Here is a 25,618-nt window from a genome sequence, read left to right as displayed (position 1 = left end):
TCAGCGTTTCTCAGCTTCACTGATGTACACTTAGAAGTGATACGTATTAAATGTGTATAGGTGGATGAGCTTGGACATATGCATACACCCTTGATCCCACAAACAAGGTAATAAACACACCCATTACCTCCAAAAGATTTATCCATTTGAGGTCTAGTTTGCTTTTGAAAAGCTGACTCCCCTACCCGGCAACACACACAGACACAGGACGAATATGTTTTGCTTTTCTGGAGGAAGGATGCCAAGAAAAACTCTTCACCTCTCCTAATTTTGGAAACTCAAGTGCAGCAGCACTCTATTTAAAGCTCTGAGTGGCTGGAGTGGCCTGTTTCTTAGAACTGTACACATGCAGTCCAGGGACGCTGAGATCAAGACAGCGCGTGTGTTGTCAGCACCCCGTAGCCCCCATGCAGCCCTGAGTCAGGGGTCACCATCTGCTGGGCTGTCCTGGCAAATAAGTGAACTCTTCAGGCTCTTTTCCACCTTTTATAAAATGGGGGGAGATAGCCACATCACCTGATCTTAGAATTTATATGAAAATTCATTTGCAAACTATAAGGTACAATTCAGAGAGTAGTGAAGACATGACTGCAAAGCTATGAATTCATTGCTATAATCTTTCCTAAGGAAAAGAATGGAGGTGGCAGGGGTAAGGGTTTGCTTTTTGTGTTTTTAATTTGGCCAACTTTGATGTGAAGAACTGACTCACTGGAAAAGATCCTGATGCTGAGAAAGATGGAGAGCAGGAGGAAAAGTGGGCAGCAGAGGATGAGATGACTGGATGGCATCACTAACTCAACGGATGTGAGCTTGAGTAAACTCCGGGAGATGGTGGAAGACAGAGAAGCCTGGCGAGATGCAGTCCATGGAGTTGCAAAGAGTCAGATATGATTTAGAGACTGAACAGCAACAATTTGTGTCCAGCCTTCGAGCAAGTCACACTGCCGGGGCATACTGGCTGTGACAAAAAAGGGAAACTGTGGTCAAAGCTTGCCTAAGCTTTGACTGTCACCTCAACCAGCAGAAAAGGATGATTTCATGGCTGCACAAAGAAATGATCAATCTTGATTTTCTGTGGCTTTGCTCTTGACACAGGTACTATGGGAAACGCAGCGGACACCTGGGATGATTACGCACATAGGAAGGGTAGGAGGTCCCTCTGCCTCTACAAATGACTTCTCTCAGAGGTGAGATGGTCAGCTGGGAGCCACAAACACACAGCCACACCTGGGATGGACACAAGTGCAAGTCCGAGGACTGCTGAGCTGGCCCTGGGGTCTTCAGGAGGAATGGAAGCCTCTGGGGGATTCATGTCTTGGCTCCCACCCTCGACCCCTTCCAAAGGCTTCCTTCATGCATTCCTTGAGATTCCAAAGGGACTGGCTTCCAAACCAACCTTTGTTGCTGGAGATTTTGCGAGGGAAAATAAATAAAATTCACTGTTGAGCAAGAATGAAAGGCTCTGGGTCAGAAAGATGTGGGTGCACAGCCCACTTTGTCCTATGGGCACTGGGTTGTGGCCAAGTTGTTTCATCTCTCAGAGCGGTGAGGGGTCCCTGGTTTAAAGAAGGCACTCCGATACCAGTCTCCGCCATGTCACTTCTGTGGGATGTCAGAGACAGGAAGCAGAAGGAATACCAGCTTGGAAGCAGTGGACCATGGGCAAGGCAGAATGCTGCTGTGAGTTCTACTCTGCGACCCTGGGAACCATCTTCGCTCAGTGTCTCTGCCTATACAATAGGGGGTAATAAGACCTGTATTTCAGTCACAAATAGTGTCCTGGAGGGGCCAAGCCTGAGTCAAGCCCCTGGTAAGTGCCTGGTACTTTACATCTGCCTCCACTGATTCACAAGCAGGTTAACTGTGGTAGAATCAACACTACGATAATTTTTTTTTTTTTAAGCAACATTCAGTACTTACTGGGCAATTATTTAAACCAATTATTGCAGCTCTAGCCACTACATCTACTAAAACATCAAAGGCTACAGCCAACCCTAGACACTGAGTAACCCCTGATGCTTTCAAATTGTGGTGCTGGAGAAGATTCTTGAGAGCCCCTTGGACTGCAAGGAGATCAAACCAGTCAGTCCTAAAGGAAATCAACCTTGAATATTCATTGAAAGAACTGATGCTGAAGCTGAAGCTCCAATACTTCAGCCCCTGATTCCAAGAGCCAACTCATTGCAAAAGACTCTGATGCTGGGAAAGACTGAAGGCAACAGGAGAAGGAGGCAACGGAGAATGAGATGGCTAGATGGCATCACTGACTCAATGGACATGAATTTGAGCAGACTCTGGGAGATAGTGAAGGGTAGAGAAGCTTGGAGTGCTACAGTCCATGGGGTCACAAAGAGTTGGACATGACTTAGTGACTGAATGACAACAAATATCTCAAGCAAATATTAGCAGACCTAAAGGGAGAAATAGACAATACAGTAATAGTGGGGCACTTCAATATACCACTTTCAACAATGGATAGATCATCCAGACAGAAAATCAATAAGAAAATTTGTACTTAAACACACACTAGACCAGATGGACTTGACACTGACAAAGCATTTCACCCAATAGGGGCAGGCAGAATACATATTTTTATGAAGAACACATGGAACATTCTCCAGGATATACAATATCACATGTGAGGCCAGAAACAAGTATTAATAAAATTAAGAATGAAATTACATCTCTTTCCATCACAGTAGTGTGAAACTAGAAATCAGTTATAAGAAGAAAATTGGAAAATTCATAAATATATGAAAATCAAATAGCAGGTTACTGAACAACCAAGGGGTCAAAGCAGAAATAAAAAAATATATGAGACATTAAGAAACAAACTACCATGAACAAGCAACAAGGATATATTCTATAGCACAAGAAAATATAGCCATTATTCTGTAATAATTTTAAATGAAGTACAGTGTATAAAGGGCTTCACTGATAGCTCAGTTGGTAAAGAATCCACCTGCAATGCAGGGGACCCTGGTTCGATTCCTGGGTTGGGAAGATCCGCTGGAGAAGGGATAGGCTACCCACTCTAGTATTTTGGGGCTTCCCTTAGGGCTCAGCTGGTAAAGAATCTGCCTGCATTGCGGGAGGCCTCAGTTGGATACCTGGGTTGGAAAGATTCCCCTGGAGAAGGGAACGGCTACCCACTCCAATATTCTGGCCTGGAGAATTCCATGAACTGTATAGTTCATGGGGGTCGCAAAGAGTTGGACCGACTGAGCGACTTTCAATTTCACTTTCACAACACATAAAAAACAACATTGATCACTATGTTGTACATGTGAAACTAATATAACATTGTAAATAACTCTATTTCAATAAAAAAAAATCTTGAGACAAATTAAAATGGAAACACAATAGATCAAAACTAATGGGATGCATTAAAAGTAGTTCTAGCAGGGAAGTTCAGAGTGATAAAAACTCACATTAAAAAAACCCAAGATCCAAATAAAGAAAACTTTACACCTCAAGGAACCAGAAAAAGAAGACCAAGTGAAGCCCATAGTTAGTAGCAGGAAGGATAGTAATCAGAGAAAAAATAAATGAAATAAAGACTAAAAAGATAACAGAAAAGGTCAGTACAATGATGCCTATGCTGACATTTACACCTTGGGTATTCACATCAGCAACTGCCACAGCGTGAAATCCAGTCTGGATTATCTTTCTGTACCCATATGTCTTGTCATCTACGCACCGTCTTCCCGCATAACACCCACGTCCTTCCACCCATTAGACTGATCTCCTGAAAAAGTCCTCAAGTAGATTTTCAAACAGTCTTCAGCACAACTTATGAACTATTCACATCCTCCATCTCCAGGAAATACCAGCCAGCTTCCAACAATAGTGAGTCACTGTCAGTGCTGAGTTATCCAGGGAATAATCAAGGGCAGACTCTATATTGTTAAGTTCACTCCAGTGGAAATGGAAGGGGTTTGTCTCCACGCTCCTCCCATGATCTCCACTCCCCTCAAATCAGGCAAAGTCAAGGCCAGGGAGTTCTCAGGACCTGGCTCCTTAATTTCAACATGGGAGGGATGGTCCAGGGGAGAAAAGAATACAGCGCAAGGACTATAGGCCCTGGATACAGGGGGTTCGGGGGCCCCCTCAGGTCACCCAGAGATGCAGCTGACATCCCTCCTCAAGACTGCTCCCCTCGGTCCAGCCCCAGGGAAGGCTAGCTGAGACGGCACCAACTTGGGGTGCCCAGTAATGTGGAAATGTATCTGAGGTTGACTCCTCACTTAGCACCTTACCTGGTTGGCACTGTTTTTTTGCTCTCCAGGACAAGGTAAGTGACAGGCTGACCAAACCATCACCTTTCCCGTGGGCACATCAAAGACCACTGACCCAACAGCATATGCCAGTCCCCACCTGTTACTGCTTAAATGATGTGCAGACTGATTACCGTGGGCTTCCCAGGTGGCTCAATGGTAAAGAACTTGCCTGCCATGCAAGTGGGCTTGATCCCTGAGTCAGAAGACCCCCAGGAGTAGGAAATTGCAACCCGATCCAGTATTCTTGCCTGGAGAATCCCATGGACAGAGGAGCCTGGCAGGCTACAGTCCCTGGGGTTGCAAAGAGTCCGACCTGACTTAGCAACTAATCAGCAGCAGTAGCAGCAGCCCTGTGCCTTAAGCCCCATGAGGCCCCTGCTCCAAGTGCCCTTCTGTAAAATTCACTCGGTTTCCCTGCCTTGGGCACCCGAGACTTGCTGTAAGAACCTAGCATAGCGGTCATCCCAACCCCAGAGCTGGCAGGGTCACACCCACCCCATAGGCCACGAGAAAGAGAGTCAGAAACAACTGTATTCCATCTATTTTTGTAGCTGCTAAAACAGTCACTGCAAGAAGAGTAGCCTAGAATCCAGCTGTGCTCACAGTCAATATTTATTACGTGAAAGGACAGATCTACTGATTTTCCCACTGAACCATTTTCAAAACCACAAAAGTGATTCTTAATAAGAAAATCAGGGTTTTGCTGTGTCTCTCATAAACTTAAAAGTCTATTTAAAATTACACGCATACAAATATTTTTGTAAGTACCTTTGCATGATACCGGGCATCACCTCTTGTTTGCGTGATGGTAACAGACTCTTGCTGGGCACTTATGCAGGACACATCAACACTTCGTCAGTTAAGCCTGTGATCTCCCCCTGACTTGTGACCTTCTGGAAGAGGACCCAGACAGTCTGCTAATGTCACCCATGACCGACCTTCTAAAGAATTCATGTCAAGACTCCATTACTGATGAATCACTAATGAATTCTGTTGACCAGATTCAAGGATTTACACTAATTTCTAGCTTATATTCACATGAAATCTAACAAACCGATTGATACATGACTATACTTATAAATGAACAAATTTTATTTTATTTTTGTATTTTATTTTTTTTTACATTTGAGAAAGTAGTAAGGATTTTTATTGTCAAAACAGGTAAGAGATACAAGCATAACAGAAGACACAAATAAATTAATTCTGATCATTTGAGACTCCAGGGTGCCTCTGGGGGAAGGTCAGCTCGGCTCCTTGAGTAGACACAATAACGTCCAAAGCAAAAGACAGCAGGAATGGGAGACAGCGTTCAAGACAGTGGTTGTACATGTACACAGTGAAGAGAAGTGAAAAAGTGGCTTCCCCAGTTCCTTTCCTCAGTGAGGTACATGTTTATAAAGGTATGAGGCTCATTTGAGGGGAAATGATTGCATATAGAAATGTTTTAATTCTTCTATCTCCCAGGAAAAAAATTTTAAAGCCCTAGCCTGAACAAGAAAATCAAAATAGAGTGACTCTAGTTTCACATGAACCTCAAGACTATATCCAAACCGCAGTTGCCACCTCTTTTTTTAAAGTTTAACATCCATTTATCTATAGCAAGCCAGTAGACTAAATTTTCTCCTTAGGAAGTTTTCGACCAAATGGAAGTTAAATTAATCTCACTGTAAAGTGCAACAAAGGATATGTTAAGACTAGTGTTTGTTCTGTGACATGCAGAAGAGAAGCACCCCTCCCGTAGCACAGGCCCCAGAGGTCCCAGAGGAAGGGCTGGCTGCGGGACTCAGGGGCCCATGAGGTCCCCCAGAACGCGAGGAGGCTGCTGCCAGCACAAACGGGGGTCCCTGCCGGGCTGGCTCCTAGCTGCACCCACATCTCCAGCGGGTCTAGGGTTCCCTAACAGCAGACCGGAGCACCCAGCGCCAGCACGGCTGCGAGGGCCGAAGCCGCCTGCACTAGTCCGTGGACGTCCCTACGCCGTGGTCTGTCCATGCACACCTGGACAATGCTGAAGGAATCCTGAAGCCTTGGTTTTGGAACACCGCAGACAGTCACCTAGTAAGTGGTGGCCCAAGTTCTAGGGAGGTCCCCATACATCACTGCTCAAGTTTAGTCTAAAGCTAGAGCAATACAAAAATGGCTTTTCCACACAAGGACAAGCTTTGCACTAATGTTTCACAAAAACCAATTGTGTCTCCACCTAGCCTCAGTTTGATTTTCACAAAGACAAAACTTTTCCTATGTCAGAGCCACGGTAAAGGGAGCTGGGCTCAACACCCTCAATGCAGCGCCCCTGGGACAGAAAGCTCTAGAAGCCAGTGGGTGTGAGAACATTCAGGTCACGGGGCTTGAGGCTGTGGGCCCGCGGCAGCTGTCTCATCCCTTCCGTCGCTGGGATGTCCATCTTGGGCGGCTTGGACGCTGCTGGCTCCTCTGCCCTTCGGGCGGCCTGTGCGCGCATTACTTCCATTGGAGAAGGCTTCTGAGCTCCTCGGTAGGCTTGGATGGCAAAGCCTCCTGACTCAGACTTCTGGAGCGATCTTGGTCCAAAGAGGCTCCATTTATCGGTCGAGCTTCTGTCTTTATCCCCGCTTCCAGAATCCGTGGTGCTAAGACTGGGGCCAGGTAAGGCTGTGGAAGAACCAGAAGTGAACCAGCCTCTGGTCTTCTGCTTAGGAGAGGACTGGGGACTGCTGCTCGGGGTGGACTGCGTGGAGGCTGGCTGCCTCTCCTCTCTTGCTGTCTCTCCACTCTGGAGCTTTAGTTTGTGGAGTGCTTCTCCCACTCAAAGGTACTTGGTTTCCTCAGTGGTGAGGCCCTTGTGAGGGGTGTAGCCAGCATTTCGCAGCCCTGCCTGTTGCTCAAAACGCTGAATGCTCTCCTGGGTCTGTTTTGTGATCAAAGAGCTCATGATGACGTGGGTAGCTTTGGCCTTCACCACAGGGGCCTTCTCAATGTCGCTGGCCGCCGGCGGGGCCAGGGCCCGCGGGGAGACGCCGGGCTCTCCCTCCTCCACCTGCTTGGCGAGGTGCTGATACTTGCGCTCTGGAAACACTGGCTTCCAGGGGATGCTGCCCATGTCCGATGGAGGAGGAGTCATGGGTGTCGGGTCCTCGAGGGCATCATCATAGCTGAATGCCCGGCGGTACATCCCGATGGGCAGGGACATCTTGCCTAGAGGCCCACTAGGCTCAAGAGCAGGCACTTCTGGTTGTCTTGAAGCCATTGAGAGACTGGGATCCAGGTGTTTTTCCTACACAGATTTTGAGCCAAGTCCCCGCCACCAGAGAGAAGATGTGACGATTAGGCTGACAGACAGCTATCAGTGAGGAGCATTGTCCAGCTGCTGCAAATTAGCAAAACTGCTCAGGAAGAGTCCATCCACTCCAGAGGTTCTGAGAACAACAGACAACTAGCGTTGGCACAGCCCTGCAGAGTCTGCCAAACATCGCCCTGTATTTCATGTTTTTGCCATAACAACCTAGAAAGAGATACTTTCCGTCCGCCGCCGCGGAGCTGCCTGCAGCCCGAGCTCCGGGACTAAAGAGGCTCCAAAGACCTACGTCTCTCGAAAGGTTTTTGTGCAGTCCGGATCCAAGCCATGGTGTGAGCGGCGCTGTGCCTGAAGCGACACAGAACGTCCCAGACGCCAACCTGGGAGGCAGAACCTAAATGAACAAATTTTAATAGGTTTCCCTTCAATGACTATTTAAAAAATTGAGTGGTCATAGCTAAGATTTTTAAAATTTTTTTTTTTAAGATTTTTTTATGAAAAGGAAACCTCCCAGGATTGGACATGAAACATCCAATGCCGTCCACTCACATAAGGTCTGGAAGAGAAACCTGGGAATGGCTGTCCACTGCCCAGGAGGACGCAAAGCCAGAGAGAGCCAGCAATGTCCTGTGGTTTGGAAGAGGGAGTCTTGGGGTCACTTATGGGGACACAGAAAGGAGGAGGGTTTGGATCAGCTGCTGAGATGGGCTCCAGGTTCTCAATTCCAAATCAGGACCTGACCTGGAAATGATAACAGATGCCCTGCCTCTTCCCCAAATAGGTGGGAGAGTCGCTTGCTCCAAGGAAATAATAAAGCAGAATTCACCATCTTACTCTAAGAAACACAGCATATTGACTCCACTCCCTTCTGCTGGCCACACATCAAAGGGGAACATAACTGAAATCCAGGTGGTTCAAAAACAAAAAGGGGGTTGAGGAGAAAAACCTGATTTACAAAAAGTTTAGTAGCAGTTTTAGACCAAGTGAAAGTTTTAGACCAAACAAAAAGTTGAGTAGCAGTTTTAGACCAAACATAAATTCTAATTTATATTAAAGTAAGAAATCTACAACACTCAAACCAAGAGATTTTGTGGTCCAAGAATAGTTTAAACCCAAATACCAAAGAGGAAAGGTCAGGGGGAGAAATAAATTAGGAGTCTGGGGTTGACATGTATACACTACTTAATATAAAAACAGATAATTAACAAGGACCTGCTGTATAGCACAGGAAACTTTACTCAATATTCTGTAATAACCTAACAAGGAAAAGAATTTGAAGAAGTGTATGTGTGTATTTATGTAAGACTGAATCACTTTGCTGTACACCTGAAACACAGCATTGCAAATCAATTATACTCTCTAATGTAAAGCAAATTTTTAAAAAAAAAGAATAGTATAAAGGAATTTGTGAATAATAGAAGCAAAATAAGACTTGGAAGAAAAGCTCATAAACTGGGTATTATTCCTCCACAAACCTAGACAGTGTGGTGAAAAGCAGAGACATCAGTTTGCTGACAAAGGTCTGTATTGTCGAAGCTATGGTTTTCCCAGTAGTCACGTATGGGTGTGAGCATTGGACCACAGTGAAGGCTGAGCACTGCAGAACTGATGCTTTCAAACGGTGGTGCTAGAGAAGACTCTTGAGAGCCCCTTGGACAGCAAGGAGATCAAAGCAGTCAATCCTGTGCTGTGCTGAGCCACTTCAGTTATGTTCAACTCTTTGCGACGCCATGGACTCCTCTGTCCATGGGGTTCTCCAGGGAAGAATACTGGAGTGGGTTGCCATGCCCTCCTCCAGGGGATCTTCCCAACCCAGGGATTGAACCCAGGTCTCCTGCATTGCCGGCAGATTCTTTACCATCTAAGCCACCAGGGAAGTCCAGTTAAGCCTAAAGGAAATCAATTCTGAAGATTCACTGGAAGGACTGATGCTGAAGTTTAAACTCCAATATTTTGACCACCTGATGAGAAAAGCGAACTTACTGGAAAAGACTCTGATGTTGGGAAAGACGGAAGGCAAAAGAAGAAGAGGGTGACAAAGGATGAGATGGTTGGATGGTATCACCAACTCAATAGACATGAGTTTAAGCAAAATTCCGGGAGATGGTGAAAGACAGGGAAGCCTGGTGTGCTGCAATCCACAGGGTTGCAAAGAGTTGGACATGACTGAGTGAGTGAACAACAAACGTCCACTTAGGAGACAACATTCTGAAGGTGAATTGAACCTTCTCATAAAGCCCAGTCAGAGCCAGGACCCCAGAGGAACTGAGCGCCAGCCAACATCTTGTATCATCTAAATCAAATGGTCCAAAATCATGTTAGGGCTGAGAAACGCCTATTGTAGAGACATCTGTTTGTCCAGTACCTGTTATTCTGGGAGCCCTGAATCTCAAGCCACAAGCTGTGTCACAAGTACGATTTTAACACACAAGAAGATTTCTCATAGGAACACATAAACCCTCCCTCGGAACCCTTATCCATTTGATGCCCTGATGCAATCTTATCTTCCCAGCACCCAAGCTAGGATGAAGCCTCACGAGATGGAGTTCACCCTAAAGACAGCTCCTATGTATCCCGGACACCCATTCCACGTGACACAGAGAAGGTCCATCTCCTACAAACACAAGACTGCCTGTCCAGCCAGGAGCTCAGGCACCAGGCATCTCACAGGTTGGAGGAACTCACGGTCCTGCCTCCTAGCTTAGCTGCTGCCACCAGGCACCAAGGCAGGAACAGTGAGTCTAATTTCTGAACCGCATCCCTTGGCAACTTACATTTTACAAGGCTCAACAAATCAGAGCTACATTTACTGCCGTTTTATTAACATAAAGCGCAACATGGGCATCTAAGGCGAAAGCAGTCACTCGTCCTGCCTGTCTCAGGCAGAAAACCACACTCACCTTCGGCGCCCAGTTACGAGAGGTGACACGCAACGCAGAGCTCCTCAAGGGGTGAGCTCCTCAGCTGACTGCACCTGAAGTCACCAAGCTGCCAGAGTTCTCCAAATTCTCCTAACTCAAATCTCAGCAGAGGGTGACGATCCAGGAAGTTGCTCGAAGAAAGGGAACGTAGGAAATCTGAAAAGAGACAGAAAAGACCGTTTATCAGGGCAGCTTGCTTGTTGGATTTTAAGTTACTGCTTGAGAAATAACTGATTATTTGCTTGCCTGAAACCAATACTTTTACTTGTTGTTGCTGTTGTTTAGTCACTCGGTTGTGTCCAACTCTTTGTGACCCCATGGGCTGTAGCCTGCTAGGCTCCTCTGTCCATGGGATTTCTCAGGCAAGAATAACAGAGTGGGTTGCCATTTCCTTCTCCAAATATCTTTAATAGACCCCAGGAAAAAATGTGCTTTATATTTACTGACCTTGACCCAAACAAAAACTCCTTTGCCCTGCTCTACCTTCCAGACCCTGGGTCAACATGGAGGCAGAGGGCAGGTGGGGACCCCTTTGGGGATAACCGAGGGACCCACGCTCCCAGATCTCTTCTAGCCCCCTCCCCACAATACCGCTGCCCATGCCCTCCAAGCCTGCTGAAAACAAAAGAGCAGCTGCCAAGTGGAAATTCAAAAAGCCCATCTGGGAGCCTAATTAGGGAGAAGAATTGCAGAGCATGGATACCACATAGAGATTTCATCTCCTGCGCGGACCATTCACTGAGAAAGGCCCCGCCAGATCCACAGTTTCATCCTTATCGGGATGAACACACACACACACTCTCTCTCTCACTACTGTACATAAAATAGATACTAACAAGGACCTACTGTATAGCACAAGGAACTCTACTCAATACTCTAATGACATATCTGGGAAAAGAATCTGAAAAAGAGAGGCTATACTGTATGCATATGTCGTATGTATGACTGAGTCACTTTGCTATACAACGGAAGCTAACACAACATTGTACATCAGCTCGACGCCAATAAAAATTTTTAAAAAGAAAATATCGCTACAGGAATCTGAAGACAGCATCCTGGAAACTACAGAGGAGGAGCCGATAGAGGGGACCCGCAGCCCCCTCCCTCCCGGCTATGGGACTTGGCTGTGGCCTCATGGCCCCCACACCTGGGTACCTATTTTCAGTCCTGATCTGTCCTTTGAGGGGACCCTGAGGCACTGTGGACTCCAAGGGGGTCCACTGGCATCTTTAATTATGCTTCAAACCCAGAAGGGATCTGTCCTGACCATTCACTTGGATTAGATCTATTAATTCATCAAACCATGATGATGACTCATAACATCATTAAACACACCACAGAAGAGTCGAGTTCTATTTTAGTCAAATAGAAAAGGATAATTCAGGGAGGGCTTTCATAAAAATGTTATAAGGCAAGTTCATAAATGTTGATTAAAAAATGAATTCCACTTATGCATTCTCTGGTATTATTTCAAGGGTTTGAATGACTTTTGTTTTGTTTTAACGTATGATTTAACGCAAGGAAAAGGTGCTGGGCCGACATACCGGGGATATGAGACTCGGATGAGAGCTTAGATGTGCACCAGAATGGCGGCCTTCCCTCTGCCGAGTGTTTTCAGAAACAAGACAGAAAACAGATGCTTTGCTATCTGGACTTCAGACCTGACCAAGGATTCCAGTTTCTCACTGTGGGCCTGACACATGCCACTTACTGGGGAAACCCACTGGCTAAACACAGCTGTGTCTACAAACACCACCTCTTTATTAGTATTTTCAGGGGTTCTTCTGGACATAAGTTGTAGCTTTAAAATTTTCATTGAAAAGTGAATGTGCCTGGAGTCAGAGCTCAAGCCAAGGCCCTTGGGCGTCTGGGGGGGCTGGCTGAGTTGCCCATGTGCATGGTGCTCTCATGGTGTGTGTGATTTAATCCTCCCAACAACCTCCCGGGATAGATACTAACATTCACTTTGCCACAGGACTTAATGTTCTCAGAGAGGCAGAGACTCTCCACAGCAGGCTTGGAGTGAGGAACACAGGCATCAAAGCTGAACCTACCACACCAGCAGCAAGCCTAGTGCCAGAGAATTTATCTTCCCTCCCAGCTCACCAGCGCCACAGCCTGGGTCTGGAAGTCTTGTCCTCTGACACTCGCTGTGGCCATCCAGGTGGATAACCAGGATCTTAGCCAGTGAAGGGGTTCCAACCAGAGCCTCCCTGGGAAAGATTGAGGGCAGGAGGAGAAGAGGGTAGCGGAGGATGAGATGGTTGGATGGCATCACTGACTCAAAGGACATGAATTTGAGCCAACTCCGGGCAGTGGAGGAGCCTGGAGTGCTGCAGTCCACGGAGTCGCAAAGAGTCAGATGCAACTGAACAACAACAAAGATGGCCTGGTCACCTGAGATCCGAGTGTGTGAGATGGAGGGGTGGTGTTTTCTTCAAGAAAAGCATCCCATTGACCAAGTGTCAGTGCATGAACCACACACCTTCCTCAGAAGTGAACACAGACAAAACTGCTCCCTTGCTGGGTTTCTATGAAGTCCACCCACTGCCATGTTTAATGTGGACTATTCAAAGCCTCTGTTAAGGACAAGCACTTCAGATCAGGTCTTCAGTACAACCTGTGATAGAACCCACCAGGAAAGCACACATTTTGTAGAAAATCACCTCTGACTGCAAACACTGCCAGGTTTAAGGTAACTGGAGCCAAGGTGGTCACTGGGGGACATTTCACAGCCTGCTCAGGCAGGAGGGGACAGTGCAAGCTTGTCTTTAAAGGCATTTCCCCACAAGCACCACTTGCATCTCCCCATAGGAATTAAAGAGATGAGGACAGAGTAGAAGGAAATTAACACAAATACTAAATGCACCCCTTTCTCCACAATGATCTGGACCCCAATCATTCTACCATGGCAAAACCAAAGGACTATCTGAATTCTCTGCAATACTGAGGTTTTCTTTCTCTTGAGTGTATTTTGAAAAGCCTGGGCCCAACCTGGGGTTCTCCCCAGTCTCAGGTGGCATTCAGCTGGGACACCAGCGAGGGTGCTAGGGTCAGGTGGCTGGCCCCAAGCAGCCCTGCCTGTCCCCACGGGCCTGGCCTCCAGACACCCAAACCAGCTGTCCCAGCCCTGCCTGAACTCCGGGTGCCCCATGGCACCTGCCCCAGCTATTTTTCTGGGCCACCTGCGCAGTTTCCTCCAAACCTCAGTGGACGTGGCCATTCAGGGCTGGTGTCCATCACTGACAGCCTTCCCTGCAGTAGAGTCTTTAGGATTAATGAGAGGCTCATGACCTTCTGAGGCTGAAGGCTGGGCACCCCCCTGCTTTGGGCAGGATGGACATGCAGCCCTGCCTACTGCCCAGATGACGTGAGTCTCCTAAAGGCTTCCTGTGAAGACCAGCACTCTACCTCCCAACCCGCAGAAGCACAGAAGTTACTGGACAGGTCCCAGGGACACTGTGTTTGTTGCTCCACCTTCACCAAAGCCTCATCCAACTTCATGGCAGCCCAGGCGACACACCTCATTGTCAGCTCAGGAACCAAACCACCAGACCCTCAGGCCCAGAGCCAGGATTCAAACCCAGGCCCGCTTGACTGCAGAGCCCCACTGGACTCTTCCTCCCCACATAGATCACCACTAAAGGGCCAGAACCTCCAAACCGGGGCAAAGGTCATCTGTCACCACCAGCAGTCTGGAGTGTCTGCCACGATGGAAGCCCAGCTTCTGCCTCTCAAATCAGGGAAGGATAGTGTCATAGTCTCTAAGACGCAAGTCCATGACCACACACGCCACCTTAATCTGAGAACAAACTTGTGGTTACCAAGGGGTGGGATGGGGGTAGATGGGGAGGCTGGGGTTAGCAGACATAAGCTATTATCTATAGGATGGATAAACAACAAGGTCCTACTGTATAACACAGGGAATTATATTCAACATCCTGTGATTCACACTTAGAGAATGAACTCATGGCTGCTGGAGGGAGGGATGGGGGGAAGGGATAGGTAGGGAGTTGGGGATGGAAATGTCACACTGCTGTATTTAAAATGGATAACCAACAAGGACCTACTGTATAGTACAAGGAACTCTGCTCAGTGTTATGTGGCAGCCTGGATGGGAGGGGAGTTTGGGGGAGAAAGCATACATGTATATGTATGGCTGAGTCCCTTCACTGTCCACCTGAAACTATCATGACATTGTTAATCAGCTCTACTCCAATATAAAATAAAAAGTTAAAAAAAACCTATGATAAACCATAATGGAAATGAACATAAAAAATAACATATATATGTGTAAAACTGAGTCACTTTGCTATACAGCAGAAATTAACAAAACATTGTTAAATTAATAAATAAAATACATACATAAATAAAAACAAAGGCACTATTTCTCTTAGATGTCAATGCAAAAAAACATTACTGAGTTACACTGTTTGACTGTGGAACACTACACATAAGCTCAAGACTCTTGGATTATGCCAGATGAGTATCATGACCAAACCTCATAGTACATGAGTATGTGAGATAAACATGCAAAACACACCCAGTGAACTGCCCAGACTCCTAATCTGCAGGACAAGCTAAAGGCAATTGTCTTTTTCCTTTTACTAAAAAGAAGAAAACAACACTAATGCTTCCAGGGACAGGACAGCACTTGCTTCTTATTAGCCCCTGCACAGTGGCCCTGCCAGTGCTCAGTGCTGGCAGCCAGATGCAGGGTCCACATTTCAGAAAGTCCCACCGAATTTGGACTTTTACTCAAGATAAAACTGTCCTGAAAAGGAAACCACCAGATTTTTCTGCCATGGGCTGGAATCGATTTAAATGATAACACTGGTTATCAGTGGACTGCATCTGTTTTAGGATCACAAGTTGATTAATGAAAATGGGGCAGAAAGAGCATGAATTTCTAACTCTGAACAGCCACGTGGCTGGGGAGGTGTGGGGAGCAGGGTCACTGGTCAGATGCTGAGCTCTGAGGGTTCTGTGTTCTGAAATAATGCAGACATCTGCCTTCAAGTCTTCTAGAACTGAGAAGAGAACAAAACTGCCGGCAGTGGGTTGACCACACACCCCATGACCAGAAAAAGTGGCAGGGGTCGTGGGTCCCAGACCGGCTCAGCCCCCACACGCCCCTCCCACCTTGGTCCTATTCCTCCATGTCCTCGGTTGTAATGAGGTCTCGATGCCCCTAATTTGTAGCCATGAGCTCAGCACATAGGAGTGGATTTGAGAATTGCCCAAAATTGATGATGTGGGACCAAAAATGTATCAATACACTTATCTAAAACACCATGACAAGGAAGTCATAAGGCAAATCTTAATATGAATTTAAATTTTACGGTTACTGCCTCAGAATTCTCACAGATAGGAACGACATTAGTAACACCTGTTCTAACGCTTTGTAAGATTCTGTGTATATATTTGATGCTAGCCTCTTAATACAACAGTCCCCACCCTCCAAAAGGCATCATAGGTGTTTCTCTGAAGCCATTTCCACTGATCCAAACCACGGTTTTCAGAATCAGCATACATGTAGGTGTGTGTATACAATCCTATATATACATACCTGTGTATATATACACATCTCATTGCCGTAACTGGATAGTCCAATTACACAAAATATTTTGCAAAGGGTCACCTGCATTCTTTACAAAGTGTCCACAGGATTTCATTGTTGTCCAGGTAATTACACCACAAATAAAAAGCATGTTGACCAAGATAAACCTTAAACACAAAATCACACTATTGAATAAAACCTCTTTTGTTGAAAAAGACAGAAGGAAGGAAAGACAGGAAAGAAGGAAGATATAGACACTGAATTCTCATCTGAGATAACTTAGACACACAGGTGATCTAAACGACATTTCTAACTGTATGTGGCTAATGGTTAAAAGAAATACTTTCAGAGAACAAATTCATGATCATGCCAATTGAATATGAATTTTAATATCATTGTGTTTTTAAAGTATATTTAGCTGCTTTTGAATATTCTGAAAATGGTCAACATGACTCACCCACATTTTCCCCAAATGCCAGATACTTTCCCACTTTTGTGCCTGTATGTCTATTTCCTCCACCATCCAGGAAGAGATTCATACCTGCAGTTTATCCAGCCAAAACCAACTCATCGTCCAGGAGGGATGAACCCAAATGTCCCCTCTTCTGGAACATTCTACAGGAATGTCCTCCATTCCTGCAGCAATTGCTCTTTTATAATCAAACCGTCCCCATTCAAAGGCAACAGAAGTGCCTCCAGGAAGGGACCTCCACATGCTGCCGTCCATATGGCTCAGCCACCTGGCAGGTTCTAGACAGAATGACTCTTATTAGACATTCATCATCCAATAAACTTACACTTCCTCAGTGATTTCTATAGAATCTGACACAATGGTGCAAAAACCTAAGATCATGGCATGCAGTCCCATTACTTCATGGCAAATAGATGGGGATAAAGTGGAAAACAGTGGAAAAACTACCTTCTTGGGCTAAAAAATCTCTGCAGCAATGAAAACACTTGCTCCTTGGAAAGAAAGCTATGACAAACCTAGACAGTGTATTAAAAGGCAAAGACATGACTTTGCCCTCAAAGGCCTGTACAGTCAAAGCTACGGTTTTTCCAGTAGTCATGTACAGATGTGAGAGTTGAACCTTAAAGAAGGCTGAACACAAAAAAATTGATGCTTTCAAACTGTGGTGCTGGAGAAGACTCTTGAGAGTCCCTTGGACTGCAAGGAAATCAAACCTGTCAAACCTAAAGGAAATCAACCCTGAATATTCATTGGAAGGACTGACGCTGAAGCTCCAATACTTTGGTCACCTGAGGTGAAGAGCCAATAGCCAACTCACTGGAAACGACTCTAATTCTGGGAAATATTGAAGACAAAAGGAGAAGGGGGCAGCAGAGGGTGAGACTGCTGGATTGCATCACTGACTTAACAGACAAGAATTTGAGCAAACTCCGGGAGATAGTGAAGGACAGCGAAGCCTGGCGTGCTGCAGTGCATGGGGTTGCAGAGTCAGACATGACTTAGCGGCTGAACAACAATGGCACCATTCAGTGCTCTAGCGTTTAGAATCCTCTTCTCCCAAATTTCAAACCAAGAGACCCTGAATTCCTTACACGCAGCCTGATCCAGCTCTTGAGTGTCAACACGGAGCCTTCAACACAAATCAGTGCACCCGTGCCAAAACCGAATGATGGTTCTGCTAACGAACCATATGTCTTCATTTTATTGCTATAAATTTATTTTTCTTGAGTATGTCATTGATCAAATAAACTAGCAAAAAGCCAATGAGAGAGACTGAATGAATCAAAGAGGACTTCTAAACTCTCAAGCTCAAAAATGTATAGATGACTTCCCATGGCAACGGCCCAATTAATGCCATCCATAAAGCCATTCAAATGCTGTATCTGGGCTGAAATCCAATTAAGTCATTTCTGTCCGAATATCTCCAAAGAGCCTCCCGCTGAGCTCCAAGTGGAAATAAACATAAAAGCCAGATTAGCTGTGTAAGCACTTTCAGAGCTAAAACAAGAGCATGAAAATCTACATGCCCGGCCTTTCAACTGGGCACAGAGGAAACACATTTCAACGGCCACCTGGCAAAAAGAAAACCCACTTCCTCATGCAGCCAGGTTTCCCCCAACAACCCTCATCCACTGTACACATCAAAGAAAGGCCGAGATCCATTCATTTACATGCACAGAGAAACGACCAACTGGGCTCCATGATGCCATTCTGTGCAGAGGAAACAGACAGGACATGATTTCAAGCCCTCTCAGAATTCAGTTTCCCTGGCCTACTCCTTAAGGAGGATGCTTTGAAATCAGTAAATCCTGAAATTCATCACTGTCTCCATGCATGTAACTTGTTCTGTGAAAACGTGGACACAAAGACAGAACAAAGTTAGGGAATGAGTTAAACCTCCACTGCACCTTGTGATTCATTATTCAAATTTATAGCTCAGCAAAAGACAGTGTAGTAAAAAGCAGAGACATCACTTTGCTGACACAAGTCAGCATAGTCAAAGCTATGGTTTTTCCAGTGGTCATGTACAGACGTGAGAACTGAGTCATAAAGAAGGCTGAGCACCGAAGAATTGAAGCTTTTGATCTGTGGTGCTGGAGAAGATTCTTGAAAGTCCTTTGGACAGCAAAGAGATCAAACCAGTCAATCTTAAAGGAAATCAACCCTGAATAGTCAACAGAAGGACTGATCTTGAAGCTCCAATACTTTGGCCACTTGATGCCAAGAGCTGACTCACTGGAAAAGACCCTGATGCTGGGAAAGATTGAGGGCAGGATGGCATCACTGACTCAATGGACCATGAATCTGAGCCAACCCTGGGAGTGAGTGGAAGACAGGGAAGCCTGGAGTGCTACAGTGTATGGGGTCACAAAAAGTCAGACATGACCTAATGACTGAACAAAAAGACAAAAATTATCTTCAGATGATGTGGAAGAGCTGAAATAGGAGTGTTCTAACCAAACATTTCAGAAATGGAAGGGCTCCCCTTCCCTACAGCCTGTTCACTGCACACAGAACCCCCTGAGACCTGCTTAATCAGACCACCTGCAGCTGTTTATGACATCAGCCCCAGGTAAGAACAAAGGGATGCAAAGAGAAGAAGAGAAAGTGAGGAGGACAGAATCAAGAACACTTATCTCCAAACCCTCAGCATCTGAACACCAGGCCTGTCTGAAAGAAGGGGCACCCAAGTGATGAGGCTGGCCATGCCTTCACATGTGACAAAGGACACAAGGACTCTCTTCCAGGAGACGCACAGCCCAGTGTACATCTTAGCAGCTGGGCACTGTGTGTGCGTGCTTAGTCACATCAGTCATGTCCAACTCTCTGCGACCCCATGGACCACGGTCCGCCAGGCTCCTCTGTCCATGGGATTCTCCGGGCAAGAATACTGGAGTGGGTTGCCATTTCCTTCTCCAGTGATAAAGTATGAAGTGAGTGAAGGGAAGCCGCTGAGTCATGGCCGACTCTTTGTGACCCTATGGACTGTAGCCCACCAGGCTCCTCCATCCATGGGATTTTCCAGGCAAGAGTATTGGAGTTGGTTGCCATTTCCTTCTCCAGCTGGGCACTGTAGAGACTGCCATTTAGCCTCAGACACCGGGTTTCCTTGGAGAGAGTATCAGTCACCTTGTTGATACAGATAAATGGAAGTCGCACTTATTCAATGGAAATGTGACACATATCTGCTCTGTGCAGACACTGTATATAAATAAGGCACAACACAGATGCCATCCTTCTTAGGGGATTCAGTCCAGGGAGGGACTGAGGTCAGACATGAGGTGACACGGCAGTGCTGCTTTATCTGCTGCAAGAAAACTTGCTTAAAAAACATTCAGTTCAACTTTTCTAGGTAACTTCTAAAGTAGATGTGTCTCATCCAAAGTACCCATTGGTATCTGCTGCAGAATTTTAAAATCTCTAAAGGAGACAAGTGAGTAGTGTCTTATATGAACATAATAGTTTTACATAAAGGTGGTTTATGATGGACTAGAAAGCAGGTCTCATCTCTCCTTCCTGAGACTAACCTCCCAACAGTGAGAGGAGCTGCAAGGTCCTGTAGGGCCTCTTCAGCAAGCAAATCCTTCCTAAGTCAAAAAATGACAAGTTTCCTAAAAGTTCTCTCTTCTGGACAGACTTCAAGACAAATCACTCTGCAAGTATATCTGAAGCCCTCTGAGCAGATGCTAGGGGCCCAAGCGGGGACCTCAGGCCCCTGTGGGTCATCCTCCATCGCCTCCGCACATGACATGTGGCCTCAGCAGGGATGTCCACCGCAGAGAGTGGACATGCCGATGATGCTCTGGATGTGAGAACACCGGCTGAGACTGCATCCCCCACAGGCAGCCTCACACCTGCACAGCCCACCTGGCCCCTCACACTACACTTGGCAGGTGGCTTTCTGAGAGGAAGCAGAGACACGTGCCCCTGCTGACCCTCCTGGTCCACTCCTCCACATCACCTGCAGTCCAGCGCTGCAGGTTCTTAAGAATTCTCATTCTGCTTCAGGCCTGGACAACCCGCCCCCCTCCATCCACTCCTCACCTGCAAACCCCACACACCTGTCTCCAGGCCACCATCCACGCCATGGTATAGACCGTGACCAAGGGCAGGACGCACCTGACACCTTCCTCGGGAGAATCAAACTAACAGCCCACATTGGGGACACCCATACTCCCAGCGATCACTCCCCACAATGGTCCTCCACCCAAGGGGATGGGCACGGCTCCACCGGGAATGCAGGCAGTACATGTCAAATGGACAGAAAGGACATGGCTGAGATGCTATCGGAGAGGAACAGCTTGATTAAACAGCACCAGACACTGAATCACAGGAAAGTCCCAGCTGGCTCAATGGTAAAGAATCCGCCTGCCAATGCATTAGATGCCAAGAGACACAGGTTCAATCCCTGGGTCGTGAAGATCTCCTGGAGAAGGGAATAGCAACCCACGCCAGTATTCTTGCCTGGAGAATCCCATGGACAGAGGAGCTGTAGTTAAGCTGGTAGTTAGCTATTTCCAGAACACTGGATGTACACACAAGCAGCAGCAGTCTTGCTCCAGTAAGGTCATGTGGGTATCTGAGACAGGAGGAAGGTTTCCCTTGATGTTAGGTTTCAGTTGTCTTTTAAAAAAAAATACATGCAGTAAAAATTTTCTAACAAAATAATAACAGTAAATAGAAGAAAACAAAACTTAACAAGGAGCTAACTTTCACCCCTTTGTCTTTCGCAGAATATGAAAATCCCACAGATACTTAAGTTCAAATATACATCTTCTGAAGGTAGGCGATAATTTAATCCTGGCTCTGAAATAGATGGATTACAACCGTAAATTAGTGAAAATGGGGTTGTAATGGGTTCTTCCTAGGAAATGAACTGAATCAGATGAACACAACTAGTCACCCTGCAGGCAGCCCTGACCGAGGGCGATGAAACCACTCAGAAACCTCTAGTTTATGCCAGAACCTTCAGCCAGTTATAAAACCATAAACTAACGCGTCCACACTACAACACTGAAAGGTTTTCAGTGTCAGATTTCTGAGCTGGTTTCCTCTTCTAGAATGATCCTGTTTCTTTTTTGTTGTGTTGTTCTGTTTTGGTGGGGGAGCTACTCTTCATTGCAGTGCTCAGGCTTCTCATTGCGGTGACTTCTCTTGTGGAGCACGGGCTCTGGGGCACACCCAGGGGTTGGACAGGCTTAGCTGCTCCATGGCATGTGGGATCCTCCCAGACCAGGGATCAATCCGGAGTCCCCTGCACTGGCAGGCAGAATCTTATCCACTGCACCACCAGGGAAATCCCAGAAGCATCTTGTTTCTACGGGAAGGCAGACGCCAACAGAATTCTGCCGTTTACAGCCCTTTGCTTTGTCTTAACTGATCAGGGTTACAAAAGGCTTGGCACTTGCCCGTAAGTCTGATCACAGGAGGCTGATGGTGAACCCATGATGTCTTCCTTCACTGCTAGTAGATGCCCCCACCACCACCGGGCAGGAATCCTGCAAGGCCAGGACCACCACCCCTGGCAATCCTGAAGCCCGAGAGGCTGGCTGTCCAGAGCGTGGCTGCCCACACCTGCCCAGGAATGGTTAAGAACTGCCTCCCACCTGTCCCCATCAGAAAGCCACCTGCTGCTAGAGGTGCGTGCTTCTCCTCTTTAGAAAGACATGGAAACCACTTTGCCCTACAACCCGAGTTCAATATCCACCACTCAAAAACAGCAAAAACTATTTATTTCTGTGCCAAAAAAATTTTTAAAAATCAACCATGGCTTCAGACCCCTGTCAATATTTAAGGGCCTCCCCCAGAGCTAGTATAAATGCTGAAATAGAAGTGAGCCCTTCAGGTTCTCGGAGTCCAAGGCTTGTTAAGACTCTCCTTGGGAGGCAGGGGAAATGCCGAACGAGGAGGGGAGGCGGCTGTATAAGACTCCAGTCAAGGGCCTAAAAAGGACAATAAATATTGTGCCTTTGGGCCATGAAGTTATAATCAAAAGGAGTTTTGGTGACTTGGGCTATTTCTGCAGGACCACCCCGTAACCATCACAGCGTGCTCTGCACCCCCATGGGTCCCCTCAGAGCAGTCACAAGAGTTGAAATTCACAGGCAAAGGTTTAACAAAATGATCAGATAAACCCAGCTCCCCGGGGCTAAAAACCTGTGAGCTGTCACCTTAGTGTCTGACTTTCCTAAAGACACTAATTTCTTTCCACAGAATCAACCTGTATACTGCGCTCTTATGCCACAGACACATGCTGACCAGTGACCTGTGCAGCTGGGTGAACTGACCTGCTGGAACCTGGGTAGTACCTGGGGAAGAGCAGCGATGTAGAAACTAGAGGAAGGGCACCACCCACCTGCCTCCTCTATCACCCCAGGCAGAAGGGACGCTAAGACCCGAGGCCAGCGAGTCCATCACTGGACCAGACACGACTGCCTCCAACACCTGCTTCCAACGCCCTGTGATCACATGCCAGGTGCTCCCCTCTGGTAATGATTGGGGACAGCCAGGCACCTTGTTGATACTCCTCAGGGTCCCCGATGTGAGAAAAGGAGTGAGCCCCCCATCCACATCACGCTAAACAACACAGAGACAGGACCACTCACCCTCTTTGTTAGGTGAAAATGAGCATCTCACAGGACTCTGGCATGGAAAGTTGAGAGATGGGAAAGCGACCCCAGAGGAATGCGGAATGTTGTCAATGACAAGAGAATGTCCTAAGAGGCACAGAACTGCCAGCTGCCCACTGCCGCCCACACCCACATGTGCCTCTGAATGGTCATCTTTCTAAGCGGGCAGCACGTCAGGATCCACCGTGCAGTCACAGTGCTGTCAGCACATCACAACCTCAACTTCAAGCCCTACTCTCCTACAGGTGGTGGTCCGTGCGCCTGCACCAAACAAGACATCCCGTCTTCCTGAGACCCGTCCTGAAGCAGAATCAGCTTCCCTCAAAGCACGTGGGTGCACATGTGATTTTCACCAGACTGAATGGAACAGGGCTTGCTGTGCTGGACTCTGCACACGAGGCGGTAAAGCACAGTCGTTGGTGTCCTCCTGGCTTTTCTTTGTGAACGGTCTTCCTATACTCCTAGATGTAAAAATCTACTTTTACTGGGAAAGAAGGGAGAAAGGGGAGGAAAAGGAAGAGAGGGAGAGGGAGGAAGTGGGGAGGGAAGGGGGAAGGGAGAAGGAAAGGGTAGAGGGACGAGGGACAGAGAGAGAGGGAGGGAGGGTAGGGGGTGACCCAATGTCTCGAGGCCCCTTCCATCGTGCAGGGCTCTGACCAGAGGCAGACACAGGGCTGATACTTCTCGGCTTGGGGGGCTCCCCATTCACTGCAGGAGCTGAGGGCTCCCCCCGCCTGAAGTTGCAATGATCAAAAACATCCCCAGACATCTGAGAAGCTGCCACACGTCCCCTGGGGATGAAATCACTGGGCCGAGACCCACTGAACTAGAATATATGTAAATTAAACAGACCAAGTTTCCTTTTTTTTTCTTCAACAGCAAAAACAAGACAGAAATATTCATGTATTTTCTAACTATTAATATTTTGGAATATGATTAGAATGTTTGGGCGGCAGTTGCTGTAATTGTGTATGCTCAGTCGGTCAGTCATGTCCAACTCTTTTTGTGACCCCATGGACTGCAGCCCACCAGGCTCCTCTGTCCATGGGATTCTCCAGGCAAGAACACTGGAGTGGGTTGCCATTTCATTCTCCAGGGGATCTTTCCCACTCAGGGATCCAACCTGCATCTCTAGTGTCTCCTGCATTGGTAGGCAGATTCTTTACCACTGAACCACCTGGGAAGCCCTAGTTGCTTTAATTACCCAGTCCAAAATAACCGAATCAACAGGCATACTCAGTTTAACTCAAGGTCATGACTGACTAAGCTACAACTTGCCTCGTCATTAGAAGACAATCTTCCAATTCCAGTTTGGGGTAAGTGTGTAGACTGTGCTATTGTTTATCTAAGAAAACATCAAGTATTAAAAATAAACACTACTGATCCTATGTATAAAATAAATAACTAATAAGAACCTACTATAGAGCACAGAGCAATCAACTCTGTGCTCTGTGGTGACCTCAATGGGAAGGAAATTCAAAACAGAGGGGATATTTGTATACCTACAGCTGATTCACTTGGCTCTACAGTAGAAACTAACAGAGCTTGTAAAGCAGCTAAACACCAATAAGAATTTAAAAACAAATATCTAACTTATGAAGACATGTACATACTTTGCATTACAAGGCTATAAATAAAAGGAGGAAAAGAAAAATAACCCTTTTAAAAACAGTGATGGAAGGAATAAGAAGAGAAGACAGGAACCCAAAGCAGACCTCTCTGCAGACACCTCTTTTGGCTCTGGAACCATGAAAATGGTTTATATAATTATAAACTGATATTAATTTTTTAAGTTCTAAAAATCAAAAGCAAAATGGAAACAAATTAACCAAATGATATACTGAAGTGGTGGCATGAACACACAGGGGAATTGTTCCGGAAGACTCTGAAACACAGTCATTTGGCTGCAGTTTCCTAGTGGGATAAACCCTGAGGACAAAAACATCTTCAGCTGTTTTCACTACTCACAGTGTGGGTAAAAATATTGGTGGAGCTATTCTAAACATTTCTATGGGTTGTGTATAAATAAAGTGGGATAATCAAGCAAATAGGTAATTATGTTCATGTTCCCAGCGACAAAAATTTTCAGCCTAAGAGAAAAGAAATATAAGTATAAAATCAAAGAACTAAAACACCTTGTAATTCTAATTTTGAACTAGAAAAAGTGTGAATTTACAATAGGTTATGTTTAAAAAAAAATCAAAACAAACAAGTAAATGAAACCACCTTTGAGAAATTTAAGTATTTCCTGCCATATCAGTAAACCAGGATGTCACAGCCACCAGCGATTCCAGCCCTCCAAACGCAAATTCCTGAGCCTGGAGGGTGCCCAGGAAGGAGGACGATACCTGCTATCCAGCAGCTACCAGGCTGCAGCCACTCCCTACAGGCTCTGAAGAACTCAAGTTGTGAAAAACGAAGGATGCTGGCCCCAGATAGCTGAGATGCATATGAAAGGAAAGATTTCAGTTAGCCCAGAATC

The 25,618-nt window shown here is 46.3% G+C and overlaps 1 protein-coding gene and 1 pseudogene across 4 annotated transcripts in view; both read right to left on the bottom strand.

The window, feature by feature from the left end:
* NCK2 (NCK adaptor protein 2) overlaps positions 1-25,618 on the bottom strand; it is a 114,465-nt gene that overhangs the window by 40,878 nt on the left and 47,969 nt on the right. For all 4 annotated transcript variants that reach the window (XM_065929188.1, XM_065929189.1, XM_065929187.1 and 1 more), the window contains one exon: positions 10,455-10,631. The gene's annotated coding sequence lies outside the window, so the exon portion shown is untranslated. The remainder of the gene's footprint in view (positions 1-10,454; positions 10,632-25,618) is intronic.
* LOC136162881 (putative monooxygenase p33MONOX pseudogene) lies at positions 5,400-7,671 on the bottom strand (annotated as a pseudogene).

The sequence above is a fragment of the Muntiacus reevesi genome, chromosome 3, assembly GCF_963930625.1.
Source record: "Muntiacus reevesi chromosome 3, mMunRee1.1, whole genome shotgun sequence".
Taxonomy (NCBI): domain Eukaryota; kingdom Metazoa; phylum Chordata; class Mammalia; order Artiodactyla; family Cervidae; genus Muntiacus; species Muntiacus reevesi.
This window is presented reverse-complemented; position numbering and strand designations above follow the sequence as displayed.